The sequence below is a fragment of the Bombus fervidus genome, chromosome 2 (assembly GCF_041682495.2).
Source record: "Bombus fervidus isolate BK054 chromosome 2, iyBomFerv1, whole genome shotgun sequence".
Taxonomy (NCBI): domain Eukaryota; kingdom Metazoa; phylum Arthropoda; class Insecta; order Hymenoptera; family Apidae; genus Bombus; species Bombus fervidus.
This window is the reverse complement of record NC_091518.1, coordinates 6,504,542-6,529,258: the sequence shown is the minus strand read 5'-3', so window position 1 is coordinate 6,529,258 and position 24,717 is coordinate 6,504,542. Positions and strand designations below refer to the sequence as shown.

The 24,717-nt window shown below is 29.3% G+C and overlaps 1 protein-coding gene across 1 annotated transcript in view; it reads right to left on the bottom strand.

The window, feature by feature from the left end:
• Positions 1-18,405: 18,405 nt before the first annotated feature.
• The window catches only part of Foxo (forkhead box, sub-group O), a 289,789-nt gene continuing 283,477 nt past the window's right edge, over positions 18,406-24,717 (bottom strand). Inside the window, exon 8 of the transcript XR_011801309.1 lies at positions 18,406-20,604. The gene's annotated coding sequence lies outside the window, so the exon portion shown is untranslated. The remainder of the gene's footprint in view (positions 20,605-24,717) is intronic.

The following is a 24,717-nucleotide window of genomic DNA, read 5'->3' as shown; positions in this document are numbered from 1 at the left end:
AGCTTGCGAACGAACGAAGTATCCGGCTAGGAAAGAGTTTCGGGCCCCAGATACCCCTCAGACCCTTATGCATATTGATATTCTTTCTCCGCAGAAGGCAAGACTAGATACGCTTTTTGAGTTAGTTAAACGTCTTCTTCCGAAAAAATATTTGCGTGCCAGCTCTTCGTTTACTATCATTACGCACTTTACAGATGTTTAGAACCAGCTCAAAAACAAAATGCTCACATGTTTGTCTCAATACATCCCTGATTTTCTTCCCACGCCTAAAATATTTTTTTATCTTCATTCGCCTGACTTCCGCCTTCGTAATCATTCGCGAGTCTCGCCTGCTGTTTCCAAGTTTGAATTACTGTTGACGATAAGAAATGGATAATAGACGACCAATTTGTATCCTGATGATCTTTAGAAGGACTTATCTTCTTTAAATGTTGAATTGAATTAAACCACTCCAGTATTGCTTATTTGCAAGCTGTTAATAACACATATCGTTTATACAAATGTGATAAACTGTTAGTGGGTGCGTCTACTATGCAAGAGTCTGTGAACGCTTGCTTGTTCTTTTAAAATATCATTTTGTTACAATTTCATGAATAAAAAGACCAACACGATTGTATTCTATAAATTCTATAATATATCATTAAAATTGTTTCTAAAAATTAATACGTGGAATAAAATAATCAAATGTTGTGAAACAATTTTGTTATTTAAGAATTGCATCATTCTCAGCTCGTTTAGTTGTCAAACTCTATATAAGTTAGAAAAGGTTCTTGCATATTCTCTAGTCTAAATTGATAAGGAAATTATTGTGATTGATTTCAGCGATCATATTTAGGAGAGATAACATACCGACGAATTATAATTCTAATTTTATCTAATTTTAATATACTATTGATAAAGATTTAAATAAACAATTTAAAGTTCATACGATATACAGGGTGTATTCTCTAAAATTAACCACCATTTTTCTGGTATAATCTTTCAAAGAAATATTGTGAACAAATGTTAGTTGTCATATTTGGATATTAGAAATGTGAAAAAAAAAAAAAAAAAGAAAAGGAAATACATTTTTTCAACAAAAAATCAAGGTTGTCTTGACTTTCTTAAATGGCATTACATGTATTTGGACTTCACAACATTATAGTTGACATCAGGACAAATTTAATGACCTACAATCTAGGTGCAAAATTAAAAATTACCTGCTACATACTATCACGTATATAATCGCATATATACGAGTATAAAATAATAACGGGGTCTTTCTACAAGATTAATTCGTGATTAAAGATCAGTAGACATTTTAATTTATGTATGTCCAAAACATATTTTAATATTGAAATTAGTAATTCATTTAATTTTGTTATTGTTTAATCCCTGCACGTCCTTCATTCGTTTTTTTTAATTTTATTCCCTTATAAATTATGAATAAAAAAAATTATGCATTTCTATCGCCTTTAGCTTTAGAGTAGTTATGCTGAGTACAGTAGTAAGATCTTTTGGTTGTATATTTATCTAAAACAAATATAAAAATAAAATAAAAATTAGTCGAATATTATTATTCACTATAGTTAGTAATTAATTATAATATTCTATACTTCAATATAATGTATTACTAAAGTATTATAATAAATTATAATTATTTAATATAACCATTGTATAATTTTACTTTTGATATCTAAAATATGTTTAAAATCTTCATTATTATTATGCATAAATGAAATCAAATAGTTGAATAGATTATTTATTACTAAATTAATGATTCAAATACCAGTGATTGCAAATGACTATGAAATTTTCTTCTTAAAGATGAGATGTAAGACCAATACACACGAAGTATGATAATAATGAAGACTGATATTTACATATACACATAATACATTTTCCTTGAAATTGAATTTCCAATTAAATGTGAATTACCTTTACTTTTTATTACTACATTAATCAATAATGTTACCATCTTCCAAACGTACATTTTTAAAATCACTTAGTTGAAACAAACGAAAATGAAATAGAATTAACCGTTCTTTATCAATGAAAATTGAATTTTCCGAATATATTACATTATAGAATATCAATCACGCCCAGAATTAAGTGAAGAATTTTAAAAGTCTCTCTATATAAATGAAACATAGACTATATATAGGATTCAAATTTTTGAAGCAAAAAACATTCTGCTGTTTAAAAGAAAAAGGTAACCGATAGCGTGTTTATTATGATTTTTATAAATTTTCCTTTATTAAACGTTACATTTTTTTAAAATGAGAATTCATTAAAATTTTGCTTATTCGTTTCTCTTTCAAATTTTACGAAATTCTAATTAATGCATACAGTACAATGTTAAAAATAAATTTTCAATCTGTATACTCTATGTAATCTAACTTTTTACAATACATTTGTGATTTAAATAATGAATCTAATTAAAAAATATTTCTGAGAAAGGAGACAACTTTTAACTTTGTAGTTTGTTACATTGAAATTTTTTATCATGCGAGAAGTTAATTAATTGATGCATTTCATACTTCGTCAATTTAGACAATTCAACACTTTAAACATTAGATCTTATTTTCGTTAATAAAACCCAACATAATATTATCTGTTTATTGCAGCAATCCTAGAATTCTATTGTATGGAAACTATTATTTCTACTTTCATGCACACATTTAGTTCGATTAAAACATTTTATATACATCTGAAATCCGAGTCGACATATCCTTTTATAACAGATGTACACCCACGTTTGTAAGTATTAGGTGCTAGGATATCCAAAAGCTTTTGTATAAAACGTAATAATTTATGCAGATTATTTGAGAAATGATTTAAAGTGATTGGAATTTTATATTTACGTAATATAATAATCTAAAACATAGAAATAAATGATAAAAAAGGTATATATTTATGAAAATTTATTTATTCGTAAAAATTATAGAAAATTAATGAGCTAATACTTTGTTGGCTTATATAATTTCTTGACCTAAACTTTGTTTAAAAAATTCGGACTGAATTAAATAAAACATTTCAAAAAATCTAACTAAAATCTACATCCAACTTACGAAATTATTTAATTCAAATAATAATAAATACAATAGGAAAATTATGAATTTAAACGCCAACACTATTTGAAGCAATCAGTAACAGATACATTTCATGTAGACAGATCAATTACATAATTGATAAAATTAGTATTATAATATTTATAGTCGAAGTTTCGAATGTGAGAATAATTAAATGTTTCAATAATTTCACACAATTTTTTGTCATTTTTTATATTAGCTATATTATTTTTAAATGTTTTAATACATATGAACAGGGAGGCATGTGCATATAATATCGACTTCGATATAGAATGCAATTAAATACTACAAAATTTAGTATAAAAAAGATTTATAATGGTATATACAGGTATAAACACGAAACTCTATGATTGAATTGAATAAACAGATTTTGTATAAAGATTATTTACTAACGTTTAGCATAGTAAATTAAAAATTTGATCAAGAGCGAACGTGTTAAACTCAATTTACCTCTCAACGGTATTCATCAAAAATACCTAATATCCAACACAACGACACACGTCCCCTGTACTCGAAAACGTCACTGAACAGATTAAAAAAGCAAGCCACTGGAAGCTGCAAAAAGAGGAAACGATACATAACAATTAAATCTTCCTCAAAGAGAATCGTTCGGTGCACGGTATCGCCAGTTATCACGGATATCAATGGTTAATACAGTTTCCACGTTCAATAGCCTGAACAAGGTAGCCAGGGGCATGGAACGGGAATTGCGATAGAAAGAACGACGAAGAGAAACAGAGCAGCAGCGAAAAACGAGAAAAACCGAACCGCGAGACGGTGGCCCTTAATTGTTTTGCGACTGAAGGGGATGGCAGATTAGAATAAAGCTCGCTACAACGATACTCAAGAAGGCCAAACGCAATCTCGAGTTGCTTGGTCCGGCTCGGTGGAACGAAGGAGGGTTTCTAAGGGCTGAAAAGGGATTGGTAAAGCGTGGAACAAGACAGAGGCCGAGGTAACACGGGGATTGAGACCTTTCTGAATACTCCGAACCCGACACGGAGAATGAAAAAACTCAGATGGAGTTGCAATGGCTTGGTTGAGAAAGCAACGAGAATTTAATTAAGAATCTCTCTATAGACGAGAGAGCCATATTGTCGTGGCACACGCACGTCGCTATTAGTTCGCGAATCGTAACACTATTTTACGCGTCTAATTAAATTGAAAAAAATCTTGCAGTTCTTGGATTAAAGATTTTTTCTCGTCGTAAAGCCTGTTTATTTGTGTTTGTTTGTTTCATAACATCACAAGGTAGTCTGTATTTCGTCAAACTCTTGTTGTTAATAGATTTTATGTAAATAAATGTCGAGGGAATTAAATTATGTTAATGAAAAGCAGGATTATCATTAATTTAATGGATGGAAACTAATATTGTAACATCGTTTGTATTAATCCCTTGCACCTCTTCTTTTTTCTAGATAAAGAAATGTCGATTTACGCTCGACATATGTATAATGGCAAACAAATAGGAAAATTTCTTATAACAGATTCAATTTATTCAGGTTGAATTTGAGAATCATTTTAAAATTGTCTATGACAAATATTTTAGCCGAATAATTGATTTATTATGATATCTTTAGTTATTTCATAAATAATTATATGTATTTATCATTTCAAACATAGCTAATATTGAAGAATTAAAACTAGAACTTCCGATGCAATTTACTCAATTTATCATTTTGTTTTATAGCTTCTTTTTCCACTAAACTTTTCAATTATTACACGGAATACAAATATGGAAGCTGTTCTATTGTATATTTATAGTGATTCAAACTACAAGGAATGTATTTTTAGATATGTTATAGAAGAAAAATTCTATATCATAAATATTCTAAATTTTAGTATATATTATGAAAAAAGATAGAAATAAAGCTTTTTATAGTACAATTAATTCAATTTACAAGTAACTGTTTCCATATTTATACGCTTGCTACTGTAGTATAGTAGTACATTTGTATCTGTAGAGAAAGCCGATATTGAAACAAATTTAGCACTGGAATTTAAGGATTAAATTATGTGCACATATTTAAATATGTGATATGATGGTTTTGAAGAAAATAAATTAGGATTTGCGGTCAGAAGTGCTAATAAAAATACATCATGTATGTACATACATCATCGAAAAAGGAGACAGTAATAAAATTAGATGCTAAAAATACCAATAAGTCCATTATAAAGAGAAAAATTCATTTTGAAAGAACAGAGACTCGTAATTTTTTTATATCGACGAAGATAAGATAGAGCGGGAAGGAACGAGATATGTCGCAAATTGATTTTTACCTATTTAATACGTTGAATGAGATATCGTCAAGATATCGTTTATTTAACGAAGTTTGACATTTATTTCATATTTCGGGTGAGATATTGTGGTATCAAGTCGCAACTTTTGATTTTCATTATTGTATGTACTCCCTGCCTCGGGTAAAGTTGCAATAGACGTATAAAGAAGCTTAATGAAACATTTTGTTATAGTAAATACACCAACAGTGTAGATTATTTCTAATCTTAGATAAATTTTTACTCGCATTAACATTCAGCTAGTACAATATACAATAAAAACAATATTCTACGCATTTTACTGACGCTATAATAAATAGGTATTTGATTCTTTATGATATGTTACTTGATTACACCAAAAGAGAAATATTTTTCTTGAATTAAGCGAAGACATCGTTTATTGACGGGACATTTTACGTCGGAAAAAATTTTATTATCTAGAAAAGAAATCTCATAAAAAATTATAATTTCGCTTAAGATTTCAATGTTTTTCTGTAGAAACGATTTTCACGATTACAAAACCACATTGAACAAAACATTATGAGATTTGTATTATGAATTGTATTATAGATTGTATTATAAAAATAAAGAAATAATTATGTCAGTATTGTAATGTAGTACCATTTTTAAAGTACAATTTTTAAAGTAAAGTATTTCAAGTAAAAGAAAAATTACATAAAAAGATTTTGTTAGAAGTACAGACTGCTTTTTCCGTGTATTATTAATGTAGGTATAGGCATAATATCCTGTCAGTATTGTTAAATGATTCAATACAGGGTAAACGAGAGATCTTATCTAAATCATCAAATAAACGACTCCGAATTGCGATGTTTCCTTTAAACAATCAGAGAAGATAAAAACTCAAAAAGTCATGCCTGCGACTGCGAAGAGATTAATATCTTTTTTCATTCCATTAAAAAAATTTACGAATGTTATCGATTTTTTGGCATCGTTCAGAGAAACTCTTCTTGTTATAGAATGTTATCGTACTGTATAATGCTTTACGAGTTCAAATATTTTATTTGGAAACTGATAATTTCAGTTAATATTTCGAATTTCGAAATTCAAGTGATAAGTATTAAACTAATAATAGAGACTTTCAATTAAAAGTGTGCAATAAGATATAGAATGAAAGCAGAGATTTTAATAACGGATCGTAAGTTACTTAATATCGTAAGTTACGTAAAAAGGAATGAAATATGGAAACTGTGTTTTATCGATATTTAATTTTTTTACTATTGAACTGGAACTGTTTCTGATTTACATAAAAGGTTAATTCATACTGTGATATACGAAAGATGTGTATAGTTATCATAATTACAAACAATTCATACTCTGCTGATTTAAATTTAATTAAGTATTGATGTTATAAAAAAGTGTATACATATTTATATACTCATTGTTTTTATTTCAAAATAAATATAATATTCTAATTTCATATGCATGTAATTAAAATTGACACACAATATGTATGCATTAATCTTTAAAGAGTATGATGAGAATAAAATTTGTATAGGTTAGTTAAGAAAACAGAGAAAAAATCTAGCTGTATTAATCATTTGTGCATGGTAACAAAACATCAATTTAATTAACATAAGTCGTGATTAATTTTCAATTTGTATGCGTTACATGTGTTAAATCCGTTTATTAGCATATTTTCCATGTTCACATCTGCAATGCACGAGCATACTGTGAGAATGTAGAACAGTGAAATATTCTTTCGACGAAAATAGCGTCGACTTAAAGATAAATAATTCTAAAGTATTTTGATACAATTATATGTACATATCGTGGATTTAGAAAATAGATAGTATAACGTAAAAAATATTATATCAATCCAAGAATATTCATACTCTCATTATTAGTCAAAAATTATAGTATATTAAAAGAAATTTATTCAGATGATCGTACAAAAATGTACGTACAAAAAATAGAAGAACCTTATTGTTTTTATTTTTTCACAAATTTGCTACTTACGAAAGAAATTGAGAATCAGTAGTATGGACATCTAGTGATATACATATATCAATCTAACTTGACTGAAAATATTTAAATATAAATTATGCTTGCAAATTTTTGACAATACGTGTTTTATAAAATCAATTAATGTAATATGTATGAAGTAATTTTATTATTACTACCATCAAAGAGTACTATGCAAAAGAATCTGTGATGAATTTTTCTTATGGTAGCGAGAAATGAAAAAAGAGAAGTACATTTGCACTTAAGAGTTCCATTTTAAGTCTTCCTTCCTGTCTCTCCACCCTACGAAACCTCTTACCTTCCTTTCGTTTGATACCACAATGCACTATTCTTTCCCCCTTGACAATGATTAACGATTTTCCAACTAAATATACGTGTGTAGAAGGGAGCTACTGCTGCTATTTCCTGCTTCATCTCACTATCTTTTTGAACAAAATTCATACATTCGTGAGGATTTCGAAAATTGTAATTTTGTAGTAATCTTGTGTATTGTATAGCATATTTTGCTGTTTAAACTTAACACTTGGCCAACCGAATAGGGAGATCTCCCCTCTGTGAAGTACATCGCTGCGTGATCGAACGGGATCTTCTTTTTGACTTTTGCAACGCGTTTTCTTTTTTTTTTTTGTTATTATCAGTTATGTGAGCAGTTTACCTGGAATTGTTCCCAATTAACTGCGCTACTTTTTCTGCTTTTATAAAGTACAGTATATAATAAAATACATTGATCTAGTGGTGTTAAAGTTAATTAAAAAGTTATACTATTAGTTATGACTAAATAAAGTTATAATCGAACGATACCACATTGTAAAAAAATATTAAAATGCATTACTTGAGTCATCTTTAATGTTTGTAATTTTACCTATATTTTTTTATACTTTTAATATATACTTTTAATTTGATGTTTTGTATAAACAATATGTGAAATCCTTAAATAAAATCATTACTGCAAAATATAATTAACCACTTAAATAATTTTTAGATTTCTTTGTTTTTTAAGTAGTGAATATTAGTCCTCGATACTTGGAAAATGCGCGGTGGACAGCGTATAGGTTGGCTTGTCCGAACGCAGTGGAAACGTATAGCTCGCTGTGGTGCACGCGATTGGCTAAGTGTTAACACTTAGTATGGTTAGAAAACTACAGTATTTAGTTTTCTTTAATATTCACTAATCCTCGTCCATTCCTCATTGTTCCAACTTATATCACTTTGATACTTTATTACTTTATCCTGTACCTTTTGTATCAAATGGATACAATACTGGAAAACCAACAGTCCTTTATTAAAAATAAAAATGAACTTCCTATAAGTTTAAATATATGACTGATCTCATTCTTCATACCGCTCTATATTTATCCAAACATGTTAAATTGACATAAAGAACAAACAGAAGTTAATGCAACGAATCAAATCATATTATCTGGAAATTAAACATTATCTCTTTAGACATTTATTCTTCATCTGTACAAGCATGGTACAAGCAGATGTGTCAAGAATATTCGAGACATTTCTAAGAACATATTTCCAAAAATCTGTTTTTATATTGGTTGCCCACTCTCAAATTGGAATGATGTTAAAGAATTTTAGACATTTAATTTTTATTTCTAATATTCTTAGTTCTTATTATTAACAACAAAAATTTTCATCTTCTGTATTTGCTTTAAGATATCTACAGACATACATATCCTTATATGATTCAGCAATATTGTATCATCAGTAAATCGGGAAGTCACAGATATTTATCACTGCTAAACCTAGTCCAAACGATGTCTGTTTAGTACCCAGTTGGTCCCCGATCGTCGAAATCAGGCACAATAAAGAGAGAAGTGAGAATAAAGTTTTCGAGCAAATCGGCGATTCGAAAAGTTTTAAGATCGTTCCGAATATTACCAGAAACGCAAAGATCTTTAAAGATTTTGAAAGTCGCGAGAAATCTTCAAAGTTTTGAACATAACTCCGGCGTATCCTGCTTTCCAAGAAATAGAAATCTTATGCTTGTCTACACTCGATACCGAGCGTACGTGTCATTTTTATTTTTCCTCTTATCTCCCGTGATTTCCTTTTTGGCTTCTTTATTTTCTAAATATAGAATAACGAGTGTTAAAATTTATAATTTAATACATAATTTAATCCAATATAGTTTAATAAGCTTTTTAGGGATAACCCTAAAATATTCGATGATATCTTAATAATTTCGTAACTTTTATAAAAATTTTGTATTTCTTCTATTTTATATTCTCAAATTTATTTTAATTTGTTCAAAGATTTATTGTTATATGTTTATTACGAGTGAAATATGAATAGATATTACGCAATGTATTTATGTCATTAACGTTAATGTTTACTCTTTTCAATTTTCTGCATTAATTGTAGCTTATGATAGAAAACAATACAATAAGTAATCAATAACAGTAATTAATAATATGTCTAATTATAACTGCAATTTTCATTACAGTATTTTATATGTTCAAGATTTAATTAGGAAGATGAAAACTATATCTTTAAAAACAATAACCATAAGTAATATATTGTTTATTCAAAACCAATTCACATAACTCACATGGTACAATTATAATATATTTCCGATGAAGCTTTAACAAAATATTTGAAGAATATTGTTTATAGAATTTAAATTTTCTTTTGTTACTTTCGTTCCAACACTTAAGATATAAATATTACCAAGTATACAGGGTGTCTGAACTGAAGGAGGCCACCTAAATGTCTCCTTTATTTTTCATGCTATGAACAATGTTTATAACACAATTTGAATGGTTTCAATACAGGAATATGTACCGTTGACGGGTGATACCACTATAATGGTTGCCTGCCTCATTATTCGCCGGTAGTTGTTCAAGTACCGAGTAGAAAATTCCCAAAGCTATTCTTTATTCCACTATAAGATGTGATAGAAAAAGAATACACATTTCTTAGATAAAAAAGACCAATGACCTTGAAAAAATTAAGAAAAGATGACCTAACAAAAGAAATTTATTTTCCAGCTTATTCCTCTCTTGAAACCATTCAAATTGTGCCACAAATATTTTTCATGTTATGAAAAACAAAGGAGATATTTAGATCATCTCCATCAACTGAAACGTCCTGTATACTAAATTTTACGCCAAAGATATAAATATACTTATAATATAAACCTTCTGATGCATATGTACGTATTATGCTAAATATTGTTCAATTTTCGCGAAGGATATATGTGATTAATATATAGAGAATATGATATATAGAATATTATATATTATTAATATATAATATAAAATATGTAATATTAGAAAATATATAATATATTAATATATAATATAGATAATATTATATGTTAATTTATATATATTAAAGTCTATGTGTATCCACATAAACATGAAATGATTTTCAAATTGTAACGTAGTAGTAAAGAATTTATTTTTTGCAAGTTGATACAACTGAAAAACATCTGAAGAATTCTGGTCTTGTTGGCATAAATTGCTGTTTCATAGTTGATAAATGGCACAGCCATTAATCAAAAATTTTATAAGATAAAATTTTACAATATTACACGATTTTCGAATTAAAATTTCTATATTTTATCAAGAGACAGTCTTCTGTTTCTACTGCTAAATTTTATTGTAAATCACAATTATTGGATTGGCAAGTACCATTACCATCTAATGACAAAATCCGCAATCACTTAGTTGCCAACGCAATACCTGAGAAATGACATATTTTTTATGTTATTGAATGAAAAATTATTCTCAATCACTAAACTCTTCTAATGTATTATAAACTATGAAAAAACAACTAATTCGAGTTAATAAATATTTAAAAATTTATTCATGAATAGTTAGATAACAGTATAATACTATATCAAAGGCGAGGAATTTATATAAAAATGTAAAATTGTTATAAAACATTATTAAAATCGATTATAACACGTTCATTGTTACAGATATTAATTTAGAAGAATTAATTAATAGTAACTCAATTATATCAGCTAGTATTATACTAGTATTAAAGTATTGTATCTTATAAATTTTTAATCTTCTAATAAAATTCCAAGATTCTTTTCTTTTTAATTATTATTGTTGAAAAAAGGAAACGAATTTTATTGATAATTGTTAAAAACGCAACCTCAAGTTTACACATAAATGATAAGATGGAGTCTGTTAAATTACTGGAATTTTTAATTTTATAATAACTTGGAAGGCACCCTCCGTAAAATGTTCTGCGTATTAATAATAATAATTAACTAATGTAGCTTAACTATTCTTCAGATTAAATAATAATTCTAATGCACAATAATACTTTAAAAAAATTCCTTTAATCACTTATAAATTCCTGAATCTTTCTGCAAGGTCCTCTGAATTCCGCAATACTGCCTATGTGACAAATAGAGCGCCATATTAGAAACAGATTAATATTAGAACTACCAAACGCACCATATTCTTTTCTTTTACAATTATTGCAAACATGCAAGTGCTTTTGATGAAATTAATATTGACTTCTGTTGTGAGAAAAACATAATTGTATATAACTATTTATTTTCATCGTATCATTCTAACTATAACTATCTGTATATAGTAGAATATTTAGATACATGACTCGTTATAAAATGTAACGAACAACTGATCAATCTCGAGCGTGTTGATCATATCGAGATGAAATTGTATGTATTGCAGGTCAGCAGTTCTACTGTTAGAAAACCTCGTCTTGACAAATTACGTCAAGGATGAACCAAAAGGAATCGGGAGTGAACATTAACAACAACAATAACAATATTTCTATACAACCCGTTTATTATAAGCTTGAATCATATATTAAATAGTATTCGTGTTAAATATATAACTCAAGTTTCAAGTATGTGTCTACATATCTTATACAGCTTCTTTCAAATGTTTGTGCTTACTCGCGCATAATCTGCAAACAAAAAAAGAAGGAGGAAGGAAACGACGAAAAAGATAGAAAGGAAACAAAATAAAAAAAAAAAAAAAAGAAAGAAAAGAAAAATAATAATTCTATAGGGCTACAAGGAATTACAATCACTGATCGTACGACTTGTTGCGGTAACATTGCTTTGTAAAACAAGGGGGATTCTCGCGTGAATGAAAGGAAATGGACACCGTCGCTATGAGAAAGCCACGTTCCTAACGATTATCTCTCTCATTCTCATTCACACATATTCTTGTTCTCTCTTCTTTTTACACACTCACGCTTTGTGCATCGTTAATGAGTTTTATTAACATAAATTATCGTGATTCGGTTGACATATACGTAACGTTAAGCGCAGAATCGACTGACGTCGCTTTCGCGATCTTTATCCTGATCACAAGCACGATATTCGTGTACATCCATAATTGCAGCGGGTCAAACGAACCGGGATGTTTCGAAAAAAGCTCAAAAAGTCGCTCATGAAGAGAATTATCGGATTTTCTTATTCTCTCTTCATAAGACGCATAGTCTGCCCTTCTTAGTTAAAATGTCTATCTACCATTACGATACACCTGAGAAAGCTAAAGTTTTATATCTTTTTGTTCTTTTCGCCTTTGTTTTTCTTCATTCAATTTGAAATACTAAGTTATTATTCCACATCAGTTTGCAGAATATACATATATTTTTACTTAAAAGGCAAAAAATATATTGATCTTCAAATATTTTAACATATGGCACATGCATTTCAAAATCGACACAACTCGAACAAGTTTGGAAGTTTACAAAAATATTATTAACTAAACACATAATGTTTAAGAAAACATTATGTGAAAAGACAAAAAGGACAGCAGACAATGATTAAATATTATTTCTGCAATTTTCCACTCTTTGTCCGCGACATTTCTCGTTCATGATTCTGATGATTTTCAAGACTGAGTTATTTTAAGTTGTGATACTTTTGTAATACATGTGCGATATAGTAAAAGACGAATAAATGCTAGACAGAACATTTTAACTAAATGTACTGATCGCATTTTTAAGATTATCTTCGCTAACCCCGACGATGAAATCGATCGGTTAATCAAATTGCGCTAAGAGGACAAATGCACGTTATGCATCTTCGTGGTGTAAAAAAGAAGGAACATTTCGGGTTGCAAATTACATCGTGTGCTAGAAACGAGAGAAAATTTGTTGATGAGTTTAAGCGTAAATTATTTTTCAGTAGGATCTATTTTATCGTTTCGAAATATTTTTCGTTTGGTTTTGCTCTTATACTTTCTCTCTTGTTTTCTCTCACTCGCATTCGATTCTCTCTTTCGATTCTCTTCTATACGTTGCTATCCATCGCGCTATTAACATTGACTACATAATATAATATTTCAATATACCTCTAGATAGTAACATATTTATCTAAGATATTTCACTAAGCAAACGCTCCGCTTACGTGTGCCGAATCGCGGTGGAGGAAAGTACATACTTGGGTTCGTCTCTTTAAGGGTCGTTCCACAAGCGTCGTCGCGGTTTGCGTCATCGATGGTCATTCTCGGCCTCGAATCGCCTGGAACGATTGCATCTTGCGTAAGGACTACGATCGATCAGTTCAACTCAATATTCGAAAGCTTAAAAATGTTACTTGAGATGAGCCCTTTGCATGTCAAACTGATCAACTTTCCCACAACTTCACTTTTTATGAAATCCTCAACTTCAGTGCAGTGATAAATAATTACATAGTATGCAATACCTTGAAAAATAAAAAAAATTCTATTTTCATCAATATATTTATCTAGCGGAACATATATCGAAATAATATTTTAAGAATAATGTTTATAGTCGGGATTTTTCTATGCATTTCATCCATATAGTTGATCAGCATGAGTCAAATAATGAAACAAACGTTCCTTTATTGCAGAGTAATATCTAAACCTTTGTGGTATGAAATAAGTATTACGGATATTTATAAAGATATGGATATCTTTAAATTCATTTCTCACTTGTTTATTAAGTCACTCAGCGAATTTAAATTGTTTTCAATATACTATATTCGAATTTATATAATTTATATAAAGATGTAATATAACTACGAAAAGCATATAATTCAAGTATAATTACAGTTGTAGAAACTTACCCGTGATATTTATTACTTGAAAATAAAATTGCATAACAAAAGATTGTGAACGATAGAATTCAATGAAGAAGCATCAGTATAAATATTTTAGATATCTCTAAATGTTTATAAATGTGTAAGAATGTTTGAGATTACATAAATGTTCTGCTGCTATTTTATACGACTTTAGTCTAATATTAAGTTGTGCTTTTTAGGAACATATTTCTACTCTTGATATTTTCAGTAAGTCTTTCAAACCATTTATTAGTTATGTAATATAATAATTCAACATATTTTTTTACAGATGGCAGTTAAATATTAAAGGAGGATGTAACATTAATACGAAAAGAAGTAAAGAAATTATAAAGACAAAGAAGGAATAAAAGATAATGATATATATATACGCAGATAAAACACATGCAGAAAATTGCATAAATATTTGTAAATAACATTATAAATTGAATATTTACAACACACATACCACAAAGATTTAACCAGAAATTAAGCACTAAATTTCTTTTCAATTGCGAAGTTATAACAAAGCTCGAATTTACATCTCGATAAAATTAAATTAGAATATTTTTGTTAGAATTGCCGACACGTTAATGTTGTATTTGATAGTCCTGCATTGCAATGACGCGATATTCAATCCAACGAATCAAAATTCTACATTCAGTGGACGGATATACGAGCTAGAATTTCGTGTAGTTTTCATCTAATTTTTGCGTGCGGAGTTTGCAGCGTTCGGAAACGTTTCTTTCAATAGGAACGCTTTTTTCGTGGTTTGTAGTTCAGACTTCGTCGCCGAGGAAAACTTGACTTCTCGACCGAGCATAAAGCGCAACGTTTGCGATATTGGTATTCTACGAACGAACGCGTTTATCCTGTGAAATCTGTACAGGTAGAATCATCTTAACACTGGAATCTAGAATGTCTTGCACATTATCTATGCATAACTAATGTAGAAATATTTTCTATAATTAATTTTATTTTTAAATCGGTCGTGACATTCTTCTTTAATGCTATAGCAATTCTTTAATGCTATTACGCAGTACGATATCTTACTTGTGGACATTCCTAATGTGTATGAACTTAATACAGAAGAATCATTTTATTTTACAATAATGCGGTTGTGTACTTAAAATTATCAATAATGAGATTTGATATTTAAAAATGTTAATCAAAAAATTTAAATTCAATGGAAATCGGTTGCTTGTAATTTCAGAACATCAAAACTTCATTTTTGATATAGAGCACAGTAAAAATTCGCCTGAAGTTGGACATTTCAAAATTCTACAAGTATATTCTTGGTAAAATTATTAAAAAACACAAGTATAGCTTTAAAGAATCTACAATATACTTGAAAATTATTAGTCTGAAAGTGTTAATTTCCAATTTCAAAATATAAAACTAAGTTTATTGTTTGTAAGGTGATATACGAAATGCTATTAGACGAGATGAGAAAAATAATTTAGGGGTATTTGGCGGTAGGTTATAATGAACTTTATTACAACTTTACGAACATTCTGGATCCCAATGTCAAACTACTTTCACTGATGTTCTCCATTTCTTTCACGTTGGAGGCTCATTGTATACGCTACTGCAACTGAAACGTGCGTTCTTCCCATTAAATAGTAACTGTTTCTCAGTCACACGTATCGTTTTCTCGATAAGATTAGCTCCATCCCGTAATTACTTTATGAACACTTACGATTAGCTTCGTACATATTTACGCCAGTAGGTGAAGCTCGTTTTTCGCTGTTCTTCCTCTGAAAAAGGAAACCGGTGCTATCGGTGACTCTCGAGTATAGTAACACCGAAACGTCGACTGACTCTTTCATTTTGTACATACGTATTACACTTAGTAAATGGCAGTTTCTATATATATATTATATATATAGAATATTATATATATAATATATTACACATAATATATAATCGAATGAAGAATCCTTGGACACGTCGCCTATTGATGTTAATCACGTAATTTAAGTAATAATTAAATAGCTTATTTTCAATCACGAAATTCATGTTCGTGGATTGTTTCTTTAGATTTTTATATTTTTGTCTGCATAAACAGATCTTATAGAAAATAATCTCAGATTTGAATTTCTAACAATATCAATGAATGGGTAGAAGTTACGGTAAGGTTCTGTATTTAAATCGAAAAAAAGTGAGACGTTATTGGTAATATAACAAAGAAAAGTCATTGGACTTCAATAACCTGCAATATTCACAGTATAAAATTGTTATATAATATCCATTCTATAACAGTATGTACAACAAAATAAAAAGTTTATCGACTGGTTTTTGTACTAATGATGCAATCATAATTAATTCAAGTAAACTGAATACACTTTTATCGGTTGATGTTCATACATTAGCATGTATGGTTTAAAATCAATTTTTATTTTTTTGCCGCAATATAACAAAAATTATTCGTATGAAACAAACTATTTAACATTATAATTTTTATTCATTATATTCCAGATATATGGTTACAAATAATTTAATTTCAGTTACTAACTTAAAGAACATCAAATTTTCTGATCATTGAAAAATAATAAATATTTCATGTACGACGATTGTTTATTATATTATAACCAACTCATAATCATCTAAAGAATAAAACGTTTTTGAACTACCTGATTGCTTAAAATTTTTTAATGAAATTCTGAATAAAAATGATAAATAATTAATAGACGAACATGGATTTTATTCTTTTTAACTATAACATCCAATCCAATCGCTTAATAATGAATAAATCTGAACTTAAAATGATATAAGCATGCTTACGAGCATAAACTCAAAGTAGCAAAAATTATTGATCAGTCGTCGTTAGTGGTTTACCTCGTTTGTCACCCAGCCCCATAGCAAACGTGTTTTTCAGTCGAACGGGGTCTGCTACTGGTTTTATACATACACGCAAAGGTTACCCTAGACTTAATCATATTTGTTGATAAAATTGACTTTCTTCTTCACTACGGTACTCGAGATACCCTTAACATGTAGCCACCATGTACTTTACAGACTTTGAAAGCTATTTAATAGCGATCTTCGACGTTCCGAAGATCTGCTCTTGTATCGTTCGATTATCGGACGATTAAAGTCTACTAAATTCACCTAAGCTCTTCAATAGTAAAAGACACTGATCTCGACTCACGCACTTCTTTTTAATCAGCCTACAATATTATCGCAATCCTCGAGGAACATCGTACAGGACCCTCTAATTCGATGGGCTGATACTGTCAAAAAATGCATACATTTCGGATGACAGTGATGGAAATTTATCTTAACCAAGTAACGTTGATACGATCGATAGGAATCCTCTTATTATTATTATTATTATTATTATTATTATTATTATTATTATTATTATTATTATTATTATTATTCTTATTATTATTATTATTATATGATTAAGGTTATTCGATCAAATATGCTCGATTTTCGAAGTACTCGTACATCTTCGTATCTTTTACACTGATTTCTAAGAAAATTTGTTTAATATTTTACTAAAAGCATAAAATGCCCGTCTGTGAAGAACAGCGTCGGTGTATTATACTGTCAGTCCCGTTTATCTAAATTGCACATCGATCTAACGATTACTGTTTTGCAAACAAAAAAATACATAACAAAAACAAAAAAAAAAAAAAAAAAATAGAAAAGATGAAAGAAACGAAAAGGAAACGTTCACCTATCGAAAAGCACCAACGTGTTATCCATTCTGTTCCTCTATTGTAAGATGACGCGACAAATTTAAAAGGAGCCACGCAGAATAAGCTTTCGTCGTCGTGTCAACTTCGATTTCTAACCATCTGGCTAAAAACTTTATCCTTCTTTTAAACATATCTACTTGTAGCATTTTACTTAACGTTAATTGTACCTATATCTTATACGTAACCTATGTACTTATCTCTTTACCTATATATATATATATATATAGGCAAAGATTATATATATATATATATATATATTTATATATATAATTATACACATAATTATATATATATTTTTCTTTTGTATACTATACATAACATTAGCAAACGTACAATATTCTATAGAATATGTTCAATATTTTTTTATCCTTATATAATATCATATACATGTATGATGTGTTATATATATATATATATATATAACATTATATATATAATTACTGTTATATATATAAATATCATACATATATATCGCAACATAGAATTCGTAGCGATATCCGCGCACAGTTTCTCTTAAATATTTTAGTTACATATACAATAATATTGTGTGTCCTTCGTTTTCTCATATTCATGTATCATTGTATATTTATATTTACTTATTTATATATAATATACTTATATCTATATTTATTTATATATGTATAATATGCGCCTTCGTGCACATGAGGTTGCTTCTATAGGGAAAGAGATCGTGTACGTACGGCGAAACGTCGGCAAAGACGTCTTGTCCATTCGTCGCTCATTTTATTATCTTAGTTGTCCGTCATTTTTCCCTTTTTTCCTTTCGGTTCTTACTTATTTGGAGCCACGCAAACAAATTACGAGTGATTTTGCATGTCTTTTTGATGAGAAAAATAAACAAGAAATAAAAGAAAAACTGCAAAAAAGTGGAAAATGTGCAAGTGAATTTTTCGTTTACTCTGTTGAACTGGCCCAACGTGGTATATTATTCGCCGCTCGCGGATTCTACCGTTCGTCGCGGATTCGCAAAAATAAACTGGCGAACGGGAATCACGATCCAACGGCGCGTATGTATTATATATATACGAACTATACATATTCACGAACACAAAAGAGAAGAAACGAAATTTCGTGGATTTGTCCATAGCGCCGATTTGTCTGCCGTGAGACGATTATGTGTAATGTCTGTGCGTATTACGGGCTATCGAGAGATCCGAGACGGAAGTCGAACGCCTTTGTGAGTTGCCGCTAGTTCGCAGCATGCGTGTGTAGCGTCGAACGGAGGAGCACGCGACGATCTTCGTGCCACGTGACATGAGTTGCAGGTTGCAGGCGCAGGTTCTCCTGGTCGTGCACACGCACTCGCGCGGAAGTCACGAGGAAGGAAACAAGAAGGATCTGGAGAAGCTGATCGGAATACTCCAGCGATCGAGAGAAGTCGACGGGATGTCGCTTGTTCACCGGTAGCTCGAATGATGAAAAATTCCGGAAATCATGCCGATTCGCGCGAAAGAATTTATCGTAGGCCAAGCTCTTCATTTTGATGCATATCTTTTTAAAATAAAAAGATAGACTTCCAGAATATAAATGATCTTTCTCTCTCTTTCGTAGAAGATACATACACATACGTATCGTGGAATTCGTGCTGGAATATTTTATTTGATATAAATTTATCCTTAATAACAAATTTTGAGATCACATTATACAGAAAAGCATTCACATTATACAAAAACATTGTGAGGCGAAGAGATTTTGAGCAAGTGAAGCATTTCTGTTTTCAAAAGAAGTTAAAAAGAAAATAATGAATTTAGATGCATTGATTAAATTCTAGAAATTGTCAGCTAGCAACAGTCTCAATTACGAAATGTTTCTTTAGATTTGGTTTGTCTCAATCAATGATCAATTTTTGAGTAAATTGGACTGTGCCCACAAATATAGAATTTAAAGGCTCAAACCGTAAATTCTATGCTGATTCAATTTTCAAGCATAAGAAGAATTCCATTGACTCAACTTCCGGTTACATTTTCCTCACTGAAATGCAATACAATCGTTTTCCACCTATGGTACATCCTCACATAACATCATGATTACGTTTCTTATCGTCATAAAACATTAAACTCTAACTATCGCATGGAAAATGTAACAGAAAACAGAAAAAACCGTACGTATTTTTCTAATGAGAGGATCATAAGAACAATTAAAAATATTTTATAATCGCATATTTTGCGATTCAACACTATCTAAATGCTAGAACGAAGAAATATCTGGGATCTAGGATTGCGAATCGGCAAAATCTCATGCTATTTGATGTTTGGAGTCTCGATTTTCTTGGTATGTTTCATTTCAACCTAATCGTTGCATGAAATAGTGGCAACGAAACGACATTGTCTGCTCCCCGATGTTGATCGGATTTATGGCGTTCTTTTCGCACCACAGTTGCACAGGCGTAAATCGGCATCTTTGAAGTACGTTTGATGGTATGGTACATATCTTGGTTGTGGTCCGGTATAATTATTTCTACATCTTATCACAAGTACTCGTCGATCCTCCAGCTCGTCCTCGACACATGGGATTTCTGTAACAAAAGAAAATTTGTATTATACAAAATATTTTGAAACTTCATAGTTATTGAAATATGTAAGATTATTATGATTATATTGATAAAATTTGAAACATATTTGAAAATGTACATAACGTAGGATATTTATTGTACTTGCATTTTATAGAAGTTACAAAAGTATTTAAGCAATCAATTATCCATTACATTAATAACCCTCAATATTCAGTACAGGTAAAATATTTGATTTACAATTATTATTTAACATAATTTTATCTGACCAATGTGTCTATGTTCAAATAATATTGTCTGATGAATACGTGAACATTATAGTTTTTATCGTCTATTATAGTAATCGTATTAAAAGAGACCTGGTATTCTATGTAATAATATCTAGAATGACTTCATTTGTGTAATTTCCGCTTATGATTGTACTAATTATACTTAATCATATTATAAATAGATTTTCAATTATAGAGGGGAAAATAAATAAATATGTATCTATAATATACATTACAGTATTGTAATAGTAAATATGATATACAGGTAACAAGACGTTCAGATAAGGAATATTCAAATAATAGAGGTTCTACAGTAATTATTATATAACATTATAAATATGGACTACAAGATTAGAGAATTCGATATAATAGTTATTATAGAACACCACTTACTGAAACAGAATTTTAGTTAATATCTGATTAAATGAACTCTTGCCGACTGCATCCATTTATCTGAACGTGAGTTCCTATTATATAAATGAAAATAGTGCAGAGAATCAATAACTATTATATGAATTATTTGTCCCGCAATAATTTCAATTAAATGGAGTCATATTGTAATAATGATTTCAAAGATAATAATTTATTACATGAAATATAGAATAGATAAAAATATTAAGTCAAAGCAGGAAAAAATATCATGACTCACGTTGGTAGCATTAATAATTACAATTATTATAATAGTGCAGTTATTTATTTTAGAACCAGTTAAAGTAACTAAATTAATTGGGACAGTCTCACAAATACTAAGGGAATTTTGGATTGGTAAAATGTGATTTGGTAAAATGATTAGTTAAATAATCTTTAATAACAGTGGGTATTTTCTGTTTATAATTATTTATAAATATTTTGACACTTGTATGTGACAGTTTCTTTCGTATTTAATCTAACCTGATATGTGTGAAAGCAATATGTTTCTAACATGTTGCGAATTATCAACTGAATAGCGACCGTTCATGTCCAACCAAGCGAACCTTGCATGAATTAACGCTCAAGGTGCAGGAGGTTTAATATATCGAGTGTTAGGGTAGTTTGGCACTTTATTTGCACTTGTTGTATACAAGCAGAGTTGGATGTTTTGACCACGGTCGTTGTAAGATCTTGTTGAGACTGAAGAAGATGTAATTTTTCTTCCCCACGGTACGACGCTCTGATGATGACTGTCCAAATATGTTGATACTCTCTCCAGCCGCGAGTCTCCACTGTACATCATCAGGTTTACCTGGGAGGCATCAGGGAGGCAGGCAATTCGGAATTTTCCAAAAAAGAGAGAGGTGCTGTCCGAGTCATAAACGGACGGCTACTCCAAATCCCGAACAATGCTTTATGTGTAAAAATGTACACACATGTACGCAAATGTAAAAGTATATAAAATATCAAAAGTAAAAGACATATTATTACATTTAGAAAATAAAACATTCTCTTATTTGAATTGCGACCCTTTATTTATATTTGAAGAATCATGAATTTGTATAAATAATTGTAGTATGATCATGATTATTGATAAAAACCAAATTAATTTATATTAACGGTAATTTTATATAAAATTAAAAATTCATAATTCTTATCACTCGCTCTTGAAGTGTATATTTTTAAGATACTTGTTTTATTATATGAAAATAATGGATATCTTATTTCTAGCGTAATAATTTTCCTATTTCTCTTATTTCTTTCATTTGATATCGAGAGTCTAGCTAAAGATAAACTTTAAAAAGTTATTCGTCTGGAAATCTATTTTTACTTCTCTTAAATCGCCGAAATACTCGTATTTGAAGTAGATCTATAATTAGACAACTTCAAGTCGATTAAGAGTACCACTTGAATAAATATACATAGTTTGTCAACTTTTGGCACGAAATTATCAAAGGAATCTAAACTTGAACGATTTTAGAAAAATAAATGCTGCAATGATGATAAATACGTTAAAAATAGGTACTCCATTTTAAAATAAACCCGATTTACAACTGTAAACGGTAACAAGCTTATCTCATGGAAAACTTCTTGGTCGTTTAGTTCAACCAGTACAAGGGTATTGGTTAGGGAGTACAAAGTAAGATAAACAGCAAAATATACAGGGTTCATCACCTAACTCGAGTACCTTACATATTTCAAGTATTATTAATGATAAGGAAAAATGTTAGACGAAGGCATTATTTGGTTTGGAAGGGCAAACATGATAGTAATCATAAAATTTTTCTCAATATCACATTTTTCCAGATTACAAAGTCATTAATGTCTTTCTAAATGGGGCTATATATTTTTATTATCATGGCGTCATAGCTAAGATTAAGACCAATCCAAAAACCTATAATATCATGGCATTCGTATGAGTACGAAAAATTCAGAGATGTTCGACAATAGCTAATAGGTATCAGCCAATAATGTCATGATTACGATAGAGAGATTAATGAAAAAAAACTCATTTTAACAAGTGTACAAAATGATGACTATCTAATTCAATATACTTCTATGAACGATTAACATACAATCTTTGGCCATTCCTATAAATTGCTGACGAATATTAGCACACGCACTTCTAATGTCTTCTCTCATATGTTCCGATGTTGTAGAAATATCATAATAAACTATTTCGTCAATTACATTCCACGGAGAGAAGTGTAGGTGCGTAAGATCAAACGAACACGCAGGCTATCGAAGAGTTGTATAAATGCCGATCTAATGTTGAGGAAACTTTTCCATATTTTGTTGAGGTTTATGCTTTAATAAATGCTTTCTTGAAATTTTTGAGAAATTGAGCACGCCTTATAACAAGATATATTTGGTTTCTGCTAATTCAAAGAATGAATCATGAAAAAGCTGTCTATTATGTCTCAATTATTTTATTCATCGAATTATTTGATTCTTTGCTCGTTGTTACGTAAAAAGAAAGTCCGAAAAATTGTTCACACTTCTGTATGTTAGGTTGTATTAAGCGATATCTTCGTAACATTTTTAAATTTGTTCAAAATTGTAAAAAATGCAATTTGAGAAAAGTAGAAAGAAAAGTGGAGAGGAAAAATTTTAAAATATTTTATTTTTATGACTATGAGGTAAGTGTCGATATTAATCCAAAGTTTAAAAAAAGTTTTGTTCCATCGATAATAATAAGCTACAGATCAATGTAACAAAATTCGTGTTCTGAACTTGCTCATTCTTGACATCAGAATTTGACATTCTTGCTGAATTCCATTTTGCTAAGAGCAAAATCTTTCTTTTCTGGGTATATCGATCTTTTTTAATCACAAAGTAATGCTGACACGAAAAATGGTGTCGCAAATTGATTCAGAAGGAGAAGTGAAAACTATATACTGTCGAAATGGTAGAAAATTGTTCCCATATAAGTAAAAATAAAAACTTGATAGGACACACTTGAATTATAAATTTAAGAAAACATGTAGAAGTTGATTTCATAGATTAGATTCAATAACTTGTTAGTAAGATAAATAAAAAAATAACATGTAATTGATTAATAAAGCTCTTTAAAATATATCTTTGTGAAAATATACTCTCGCATAAAACTCTTTGGGCATTTGTCATATTTTTCAAAATCTAAGTAAATTTAAATAATTGTAGAATTCACATCTTACATGATAAGGAAAGTAGCTGATGTATAACATGGTAATGTATTGAAAATTTTACTATATATATCATTTAGATACTATAATTTTATTATATATATATATCATTTTAGAATTCATAATTTATATCGAATATTAAAGTTTCGCTAAAAATAGGAAATACTTTAAAACGCAAGTACATATTGTAAGAAAAAGAGGAACTGCTTAAATATTTATATAAATGAATTTATAATTTTTAATATCTCAATGAACATGGTCTTTTCATATAAAAT